This window comes from Lemur catta, chromosome 1, assembly GCF_020740605.2.
Source record: "Lemur catta isolate mLemCat1 chromosome 1, mLemCat1.pri, whole genome shotgun sequence".
Taxonomy (NCBI): domain Eukaryota; kingdom Metazoa; phylum Chordata; class Mammalia; order Primates; family Lemuridae; genus Lemur; species Lemur catta.
This window is the reverse complement of record NC_059128.1, coordinates 116,763,833-116,774,351: the sequence shown is the minus strand read 5'-3', so window position 1 is coordinate 116,774,351 and position 10,519 is coordinate 116,763,833. Positions and strand designations below refer to the sequence as shown.

The 10,519-nt window shown below is 45.4% G+C and overlaps 1 long non-coding RNA gene across 1 annotated transcript; it reads right to left on the bottom strand.

The window, feature by feature from the left end:
• LOC123637476 lies at positions 1 to 6,871 on the bottom strand. Its single transcript, XR_006734884.1, has 3 exons — positions 6,694 to 6,871; positions 518 to 641; positions 1 to 428 (listed from the first exon to the last, which is right to left on the bottom strand). It is a non-coding gene; the product is annotated as an uncharacterized LOC123637476 (long non-coding RNA).
• Positions 6,872 to 10,519: the final 3,648 nt, after the last annotated feature.

Genomic DNA, 10,519 nt, shown 5'->3' with positions numbered 1-10,519 from the left:
CCTGGCTTCAAACAATCCTCCCACTTTGGCCTCCCAAAATGCTGGGATTACAGGCATGCACCACCATGTCTGGCCATCTGGGTAGTTCTGACAACTTCCCTTCCATGTTGCTTGTGGAGAAAGATTCCAAGAGGATGAACTCAGGAATTTCAGCAATGGTGGAACTAACTCTAAGTGAAGGGAATGGGGAAATCGATTCCAGAAGCCAAAGGTTCAGGGATAACATGTGCTGAGTTTTGGGTAATGTGAGAAGGTGCAGCTTGTCCGGGTGTGCAGGTCATTTACTCTGCAAGTGGTCATTTCCATATCCAGAAGTGAGAAGAATGCAGAAAGAGGTGGAATCCTTCCTCCCAGCTGCATGCATGATGAAGGAAGACATTCTGCACCGCGGGAAGTCCAATAAACTGATTTCGCTTTCAGTCTGGTCTCTGCTAAAAGGAACAGCGGCCCATCACTGAGAGTGGCATCCTTGGGAAGGTGGGAAGGAGGAAGTGGAAGGTGACAAGAAATGACTCACAGTGCACTTTGGTGAGGTCAACGTGATGAGCCTGGATATTCTGCAGATTGAACAAATGGCTGGAAAAGACAAAAGCTTGAGGGTTCCTCCTGGTTACTGGAAACTGGTTAAATCAACAGTTGTGCTGTAGCAAAGAAAGGATAGGGTGACGAATTCAAGGCAACCCAAACTCTTATTTTTATTTTTAAGATTTTTTTTTTAATTTTTTTTTTTTTTTTTTGAGACAGAGTCTCACTTTGTTGCCTGGGCTAGAGTGGCGTCAGCCTAGCTCACAGCAACCTCAAACTCCTGGGCTTAAGCGATCCTACTGCCTCAGCCTCCCGAGTAGCTGGGACTACAGGCATGTGCCACCATGCCTGGCTAATTTTTTCTATATATATTTTTAGTTGGCCAGATAATTTTGATTTCTATTTTTTTAGTAGAGACGAGGTCTCGCTCAGGCTGGTCTCGAACTCCTGACCTCGAGCGATCCACCTGGCTCGGCCTCCCAGAGGGCTAGGATTACAGGCGTGAGCCACCGCGCCCGGCCAAGATTTTTATTTTTTTAAACTCCAAGACTTTGATGGCATCCAAAGTCTTTCTTGCCCTTTTGAGAGAGCAAAGGGCAAGGATAGTGAGATGTTATGAAAGACAAATACGATTGATACTTTATCAATTATAAATTGATAATTTTACAATTTGACAACTTATTTTATCTTTATAATTTAGTTTTTCTATTAAACCAGAAGTTTTCTTTTTTTTTTTCTTTTTTTTTTTAAGATACAGTCTCACTTATGTTGCCCAGGCTGGACTCAAACTTTTGGACTCAAGTGATCCCTCCCGCCTCGGCCTCCAGAGTAGCTGTGCCCAGCAAACCAGAGAAGAGGGTTTCTATAGCATACAGACTCTATGGTGGCCCTCAGATCCCTGCCTTCTAGTGTTTACCCTGTGTAAATCTCTCCTTGAGTGTGGGTGGGGCCCAGTGACTAACAGAGTATGGTAAAGGTGATGGGACATATTTCATTGGGTGTATGTAAATATACTATACAAGATTGTAATATCCATCTGGTTAGGAGACTCTCTCCTTTGCTGGCTCTGAAGAAGTCACTGCCATGCTGTTAGCTGTCCTAGAGAGAGGGCCATGCGAAAAGAAAGCCCAGGGCCAGCAAGGAACTGAGGCCTTCAGTCTGACAGCCTGCAAAGAAGAGAAATGCTACCAATAACCACACAAGCTTGGAAGCATAGCCTTCCCCAGTTGAGCCTCAGGTGATAACACAGCCCTGGGCAACACCTTGACCACAGCCTTGCAGTGAACCTGGTTAAGCTGCACCCAGACCCCGACCCATAGGAACTGTGACATAATAAATGTACCTTGCTTTAAGTCACTATGTTTGTCGTAATTTGTTATGCAGCAATAGAGAACGAATACAGTTTCTTTCCCAAGGTATGAAGCAACATGTAATGAAAGCAACCTACATGAAGTGTTTTCAAACTGACTGCAGGCAAAACACAAAACTCAATTGCAGGACTATATATTTGCATCTGTAAGACTCCAGTGTGACTGGTATGACACTTGGGTTTCTCGGGTTATGCAAAGGATTCTAGAAAAAATCCTCTTCCTGGTGCAAGCCTGAAAGAAGAGGGGCCAGGGCCAGGGCCAGGGCCAGGGCACAAGGGAGATCTCTAGGGTCCGAGTGAGTCACTCCTTCAGTGGCCAGGAACTGAGCACAAGGGAGTGCCATGATACTGACCCTCCAGAGAAGGCAGAACGAGAGACCTTCCAAAGAGATCAAGTTCAGTGTCACACCTCCACTTGCTAGCTGCTTCACCTGACTTATTCTGCAGCTAAAGTCCTTTGCTGAAACAAACTCTGAAAGGGAACATTTGTTTACAAATACACATTTCTTGTGTGCCAAGATGATGATGGTAACACAAAGGGCTTTGAGTCCACACAGAGTAGTGAAAGCTACTTATTTGGCCTGGGTATATAAATAGAGGATACGACAAGGCTGGATTAAACAAGAGAGAGAACCTCCCTTCCCAATTGTGGAAGGGCACCTTGAAGCCACTGAGGCCCCATCATGTGGCTCTGGAACAGGAAGAAAACATAACAGGTCTTTACCTCAAAGAGCTCAAAGCCATCTGTCATCTGTGTGCTGCCTCCAAATAATACATATAAATCAGGCATTGATTTTTTTTGCTTGTTTTTTTAGAGACAGGGTCTTGTTCTGTCTACCAGGCTGGAGTGCAGTAGCACAGCCATAGCTCACTGCAACCTTGAATTCCTGGGCCCAAGCCATCCTCCTGTCTCAGCCTCCCGAGTAGCTGGCACTGCAGGTGCATACCACCACGCCCAGCTAATTTTAAAATTTTTTTGTAGAGATGGGGTCTCGCTATGTTGCCCAGGCTGGTCATGAACTCCTGGGCTCAAGCGATCATCTTGCCTTATCCTCCCAAAGTCCTGGGGTTACAGGTGTGAGCCACTGCACCTGGCCTCGGGCACTGCTTTTATTCCACAAGGTTCAAAGGACTTTTAAAGGGGTTTGTACCTTTATGGGGCTGGGAAAACTGGATTCTCAGGAACAGTTGGGTTCTATTCTTGGCTGGATTGCTTGTTTGCTATTTTAGGTGACCTGCTGTGTGATGGGATGGCTTTGACAATCTCTTGGAACTTCACTGTTCTTGAAATTTGAGGAGAGAGCAAGGAAGTGGAGATACAGAGATACTCATAGCATTTCTGGTTTTTCTAAAAGCCTTTGAATAACTCAAGGCATTATTGCTTATGGCTGGGGGCAGGCCAGGAATGCTGCCCCCACTGCCAACACAGACTCTATGAGGTAGGCATTTCCTGTTCGCTTGGTGGTTCTGTGGCAGGGGTCCTTTATTCACCACTAAGTGTCCACAAATCCATGAGTATACTTCATGGCCCTCTGATGTCCCTTAAAAACAGCTGAATCTGGCTGGGTGCAGTGGCTCACGCATATAAACCCAGCATAACTCAGTTTCATAGGATGATGCTGGGAAGGTACTTAGCATGATGCCTGGTACTGAGTACGGATTTCTTCAACACGTCCACCTGTTCTGACTTACCTGTGTTAAGGTGATGCTTCCAGACATTAAACCACGAGCATATGGAACAAGCTTCTTGGATAAGACCAGGATGCAACAGGGTAGGCGTGGGGGCAGGAATCAGGATTAGGGACCACAGAACTGCCTCCTCCTGATCTGTAACATGACGTCCATCACATCACAGGCTCTCACCCAAGTCCCCAAATACGTAAGGTACAGCCAGGAAAGCATATACCCCCCAAACGTAATCAATTCCTTCTTCCTCTGCCACCAGGAACACACATGAACACTGCCCTCTAGAGTGGTGCTGCCCACACACAGCCAACCCAGATGAGGGAGGAGTTGCTTTCTCAGATGAAGAACAAGTGAAGACAGCAGACAGGAAACCGTGAACAGCAAGGGGGAGTGAGGAAGAGAGTGGGAAATGACGTCTAACACACATACTTTCTAGAAAGTCGGAACACAGCCTTAAAAATACTTGGATTCACTTTATTTCTTACTTATTCAAATACTCCATGTACCCTTCATTCACTCATTCATTTGTTCATTCACTCATTCATTCACTCACTTAGTCCACATATTTACTGGGCGCTATTAGGTGCTGAGCTTAGCTCCAGATGCTGGGTATGCAGCGATAAACAAAACAGGCAGCTTACGTTCTAGCAGGTTCAGCAAGTTCAGTTTGGATTATCCTGGGCAGACCATTCTCATGGGCAATATCCTAATTTCTTATTTCAAGTTCCTGCTCCTTCCGGGTAGGACACAGACTCTTCTAACCTTTTATCCCAATCTGGCACCTGCAGAGCACACAGGAAGGCAGGTGGATGCTGAAGAAACTTAATTATAGGGATGAACTTCAGCTTTCTGTATGAATATTACCCAGGTCAGAAGAACCGATGTAAAGACCTGGGATGCTCCTATAATTTAACCACCACATCACAGAGCACTTTAAAAGGCCAGTTTTTAATTTTATTTTACTTTTCCTCATGCAAACACCAGGGTGTCTTGTGCTTAAACACCATAATTTCCCACAAACAAGCCCCTGCCACTCCTGTGTTAAGCACCACCATAATTTACTTGTTAGAATCAGGAATAATAATGAGTTTGTCTGAGTGCTAACAATAGCCTGGAAGAACAGACTCTGAAAGATGTGTTTAGGGGACCAGGCTGGGAGGCTGAGAAAAAGAACAAAAGACATTTGGAAGTGAAGAGGGCACTAGGGGGTAGAGGCTGGGTGGCTTAAGTAACTTCCAGGGGCGGATGTGGGCATCATGATAGAACCTGGGCATTTCCGGGTCCTTAGAAATCACCTCAACATCTTCATTTGACAGAGGGGAAAACAAGACCAAAGAAGTGACAAGGTCACAGAGCTTGTAATGGCAGAATTAGGGACGGAAGCCAGGTCTCCTGATTCTTGGCTAACGCTTGTTGCCCTGAGCTGAACTGCCCATTACAACCACCCATTGTGTTTCATATAATCCAATCAATCCATATAATCAGGTCAACTAGTTTCCAGAACTATTTTAAGAATCTCTATGGCTGGGCATGGTCACTCATACCTGTAATCCTAGCACTCTTGGAGGCCAAGGCGGGAGGATCGCTTCAGGTCAGGAGTTCAAGACCAGCCTGAGGAAGAGTGATACGCTGTTTCTACCGAAAATAGAAAAAATTAGCTGGGTGTGGTGGTGTGTGCCTGTAGGTAGTCCCAGATACTTGGGAGGCTGAGGCAGGAGGATCACTTGAGCCCAGGAGTTTGAGGTTGTGGTGAGCTGTGATGATGCCACTGCACTCCATCTAGGGCAAAACAGTGAGACTCTGTCTCAAAAAAAAAAAAAAGAATCTCCAGCTGGGTGAGGTGGCTTATGCCTCCCAGCAGTTTAGGAGGCCAAGCGGGGAGGATTGAATTGATTGAGGCCAGGAGTTTGAGACCAGCCTGGGCAACATAGCAAGACTCCCCCTATTGCTACAAAAAATAAGAAAAAATTAGCCAGGCATGCTGGCTCATGCACATAATACCAGCTTCTGGGGAGGCTGAGGCAGAAGGATTGCTTGAGCCCAGGAGTTCCAGTCTGGGCAACAAAGTGGGGCTCTAAAAAAAATAAATAAATAAATAAAGGAATCTCTACAGTGAGACAATTAATATATTAATATATACTTTTTGGCAAAGGACAATGGTTAAGGGCTTCAAATCTATTTAGTGACAACTAGCAGATTCATCTGTTTTAATTTTTGGCTCTAGGTCAGTGATTCTCAACAGGTGCCATCTTGCCTCCAGGGGACATTTGGCAATATCTGAAGACTCTTTTGGTAGTGACAAGTTGAGTTGGGAGGGAGTGTTCATGGCATCTCATGAGTAGAGGTAAGATCTGCTGATAAACTTCTGTGCTCAGGACATCCCTCTACTACAAAGAATGATCTGGCCCCAAATGCTGAGGTTAAGAAACCTTGCATCAGAGGCACAGGCACCAAAACGGGCTCGGACGGACAGTAAGCTTGACCACGATGGGGATGTCACGTGGGCTGAAGAATTTGCCAGCAAAAGCGTTGTTTCAAAAGATACACAACTTTGAGCTCCTAAATCCAACACTTTTCCCATCACATTTTATAGTCTGGGTGGTGTTTGGGGCATTCTGAGCATTCTATTTCTTGCCTGCCCTCCTTCTCCCCACCCTCAATATTTAAATATAACCGGGGCACCCCTGCTCAGGCACAAAGTCTCATCCCACCCCAGGATTCTCCAGTGGGGGTTACCCCAGAGTGGATCCCTTCTCATTCGTGTTCTGCCAGGCACTATCTGAACCCCTTGGGTGGGTCACTTAACTTTCCTGGACTTCAGTTTTCTTCCCTGTAAAATGAGGAGAATAAAAGGTGCAAGTATTTTGAGCTTTTTCATAACTGGCTGTTATACATTAATTTTCTTTTTTTAAGCCACCTCCTCGGGCTGTTGTGCGGTCTCTTCACCCACCACTCCCTCCCCGAAGGACTGCAGAGAGTTCGCCACGGAGCCTGCTCTGTGCCGGGTTCTCTAAATCCTCAAAGCCGCCTCTGAGGTAGGGGCTGTGAACCCTCTTTCTACAAACGGGGAAACTGAGGCTGGAAGACCACGGAACTGGACCATGATTTCAAACCTTTGAGGGAGAGGGCTGGTTTGGAAGGCGAAGGTCTTCTCCAGGGCCCCCGTCAAGGGCTCTCAGCACCAACTAGGCGCCCAGACAAGCTTCTCATCCTTTCTGGGCCCTTCGGATTCTGATTCTCCGCTTCGCTAGGATTTCAGTGTGTGGACACAGGAAACATTAGCCGGCTGAGTCTGCGCTGCTGGACGCCAGCTCCGAGGCGCATGCGCGGACGTGCGCGCGGAGGCCTGTGGGAAGACGGCCGCGCGCTCGAGGCACCGCCCCGACGCCGGCGCGGTTGTCAGGGCGACCGGGGCGAGGCGGGGCGGGGCCAGAACGTGTCTGAGTCTTTATTTGTTCATAAATGGCCGTTTGATTCAGCTTGGTGAAGCTTCTTCGAGTTCTTTGTTGTTCGTTCGTTTGTTCACTGTCCAGTTGCACAGAAGCTGACTTTATAGCCTCAGGAGTGTGTTAACCAAGGATTCTAGCCATGATTAGGTGCCGGTGGAGACCGCTTTAAGGAGCTCCCAGTGTCGATCCGGTTTACATACATGTCATTTTTTTTTTCTTTTCTCTTTTGCCTTTGAGTACTCTGTAATTTATTAGCGGCGTCTATAATTTATCTGACTTCGCCGGCCAGATCTTGCTTAGACAAAATCACGAATCTGAGTTTTGGAGAAAAGACTCAGTGATGACTAATATCATTAGGAAGACATTCTTTACAAAAGGATTCACAGAGGATTTCTTTAAATAGAAAACTTCCTTAGTGCACTGAAGACGGTTCATTTTATATAAAATTCATTTAGATACCAGACCCTACTGTCCTCCTTACTTTTTTGTTTGCATGCAGGCATAGTCAGGGGTGATGTGTATGGTTGTGTAGGTTGTGCCCTGAACAAGGGTGCCTGGCTGAGGGCATGGGAATGGGGCTGAAATCCAGCCCAGGCTGTGTTCTTCAAGCTGGAGGACAGGGCATATTCTTCTAATTCATCTGTTAGAGGGGGTGCTTTATTCTATTCACATGAAGTTTCCCTGTGTACCAGCTACCTTTTTGCACACAATACTTTTACAGTGTCAAAAATAGATCTAGTTAGGAAAAATTTTTAAGTTTATTGTCATATAAAAAGTACACGTCGAGATCTGGTAGACTTCAAATTGTTATAGCCTGACCAGGTTCATTGCCCACTGCTCAAGAAGAAGCCAATACACTGAGATGGCAGGTGTTAGAGCAGAGAAAGAGTTTAATATTGCAGGTGCCACATGAGGATACAGAAGGAAGTTTTCAAATCTGTCTCTTGGAGAATGTGGGAGAAAGGTGAGTCAGTTCCGTGGTATGGGCCACTGATCAGGGTGGGCCAGCTGATCCCCTGGAATGCAGGGCCTGGAAGGTATCTCAAAAACTAGCCATAGGTTTCACGAGGGTGGTGTTATCTATGGGAGTAATTAAAAGAGTAAAGAATCTTTATGAACATCAGCTATGTGACTACGGAGTAGCAATTATGGAAAAGCAAACTAGGAAACAACAGCTGGTTATAAACATATTTTAACTGTGCCTATACCTTTACAGAGTTCAGGCCCCTACCACATGATGATGCCACTGCACTCTACTCAGGGCAATAGAGTGAGACTCTGTCTCAGAAAAAATTAAATAAATAAAAAAAGAAAATAAAATAAGGTCTTTGTAGGTATAACCAAGGTAAGATGATGTCTTTAGGGTGGGCCCTAATCTGAAAGCACTAGTGTCTTTTTTTCTTTGCTTCTTTAGAGACAGGGTCTGGCTCTATGCAGTGGCACAGTCATAGCTCACTGTGTCCTTGAACTCCTGGGCTCAAGCGATCCTCCCTTCTCAGCCTCCAGAGTAGCTGGGATTAACAAGTGCAAGCCACTGTGCCTGGCTGATTAGTGTCTTTATAAGAAGAGGAGACAACAGAGAGAGACGGAGGGAAGAGGGCCATGTGAAGACATGGGCAGAGATTGGAGTGATGCGGCCACAAGCCAGGGAACACCAGGGGCTACCAGAAGATGAAAGAGAGAAGGAAAGATCCTTCCTTGGAGGCTTCAGAGGGAGTGTGGCCCTGCCAACACCTTGATTTCAGACTCCTGGCCACCAGACCTATGACAGAATAAATTTGACTAGGTGTTAAGCCACTCAATTTCTGGCACTTTGTTATGGCAGCCCTTAGAAATGAACACAATGCAGAACAAGAAAATGACAAGAACCTATGTCCCAAATATCCAAACAGAAAGGAGCTGGGAAGTTATCTAAGAAAGGGTCATATTTGGATGTTCTTTAAACTGCTATATTTTTCGGTCTCTATTAGAGCAGCTTAGTTTTTTACCCTGCTGACGGACTTTATGACATTGAACACTAATGTTTCTTTCTCCCAGAAGCTACCTCTTCACCTTCTTCTTCCTCTTTTGCTCCTTTTGGTTTTGGAAAGTTACCTTTCTCCTGTCTTGGAATATCCCTTGTTGACTCTTCTAGCTTTGTGACTGGCTGTTTTGGAGTGTTGCTTTCGAGGGAGAACAGTGGAAGTTATAAGAGATGTATGTGACAAATTTGGCATCCTGTAACACCAACAGGATTACTGGGTTTTTTTTTTTGAAGATTTTAGAGAAAGCAGCATGAATCAACCTCAATTATTTGTAAGTAAAATTAGAGTAGTTTCAAGCTGTTGCTTTTCTCTGTCCTACACACGTTATTCAAATAAGTTGGCAGAAGAATGTTGTTTGGGTTTACATTAAGGAATTATGGGGACATAAATTTGGGTCTAAATTAGTGACATTTAAAGCAGTTTTCTGTTTCCTTTAACTCTTAGAGGCAGCATAGTGTTGTCATCCACAGAGCAGATTCCAGTGCTGGGTTGTCTGGTTGGAACCTTATCTCTGCTACTTCCTGGCTGTGTGACCTTGAGAGAACTCCTTAACTTCTCTGTGCCTCATTCTCCTCGTCTGTTAAATGGAGATTGTCTTAGTTTCTGTTCCTCCCAGATGAGTGAGCCTCCTACCTTGGCCTCCCAGGTAGCTGGGACTAAAGGTGTGCAGCACTATGCCCGGCTAATTTTTAAATTTTTTTGTAGAGATGGGGGTCTTGCTATGTTGCCCAGGCTGGTCTCCAACTCCTAGGCTCAAGTGATCCTCCTGCCTCAGCCTCCTGAGTAGCTGGAACTCCAGGTACATCCACCATGCTCAGCTAATTTTTCTTTTTTTTTTTTTTTTTGTAGGGATAGCATTTTGCTATGTTGCTTAGGCTGACCTGAACTCCTGGCCTCAAGTGATCCTCCTGCCTCAGCCTTCCAAAATGCTGGGATTACCGGCATGACCCATCATGTGTGGCCTGAATTGCATTTAGTTGGCATGTTTCCTTCATCTTCTTCAGTCTGTGACAGTTCCTCTGTCTTTGTTTTGGGAAAATTCTGGGACAACATAGAAAAATCACCCCCTAAACTGGGAGGGAGTTGAAAGACCAAAGAATGACTCAGACAAGTCCAGCTTGGTGAGTTAGATGAGCTTATTAGAGGTTACTTACAAGGGCTCTTGCTCCTGGGCAGCACAGGAATTTCTTCCACAGGAGGCTTCTTGCGTGCAAAATCTGCGTCTGCCCACTTTATAGTGTCACCTTAAATCTCTTCCCAATGAGTAAGGCAAATTTTTTACATTTCTATCTTTGCTTGTTGACAGTGAAACAAATCACACAGGCACAGTACCATCATCATAAGCTGTCACGCAATCCGTGGTTTGTTAATGATACTACAATTTTCTACTAGGTGGGGATTTTAGTATTACAATTAGCTAAAGGGCACTATAGGATAGCTAAAGCAGTTTTAAAACAGTCTAGGCT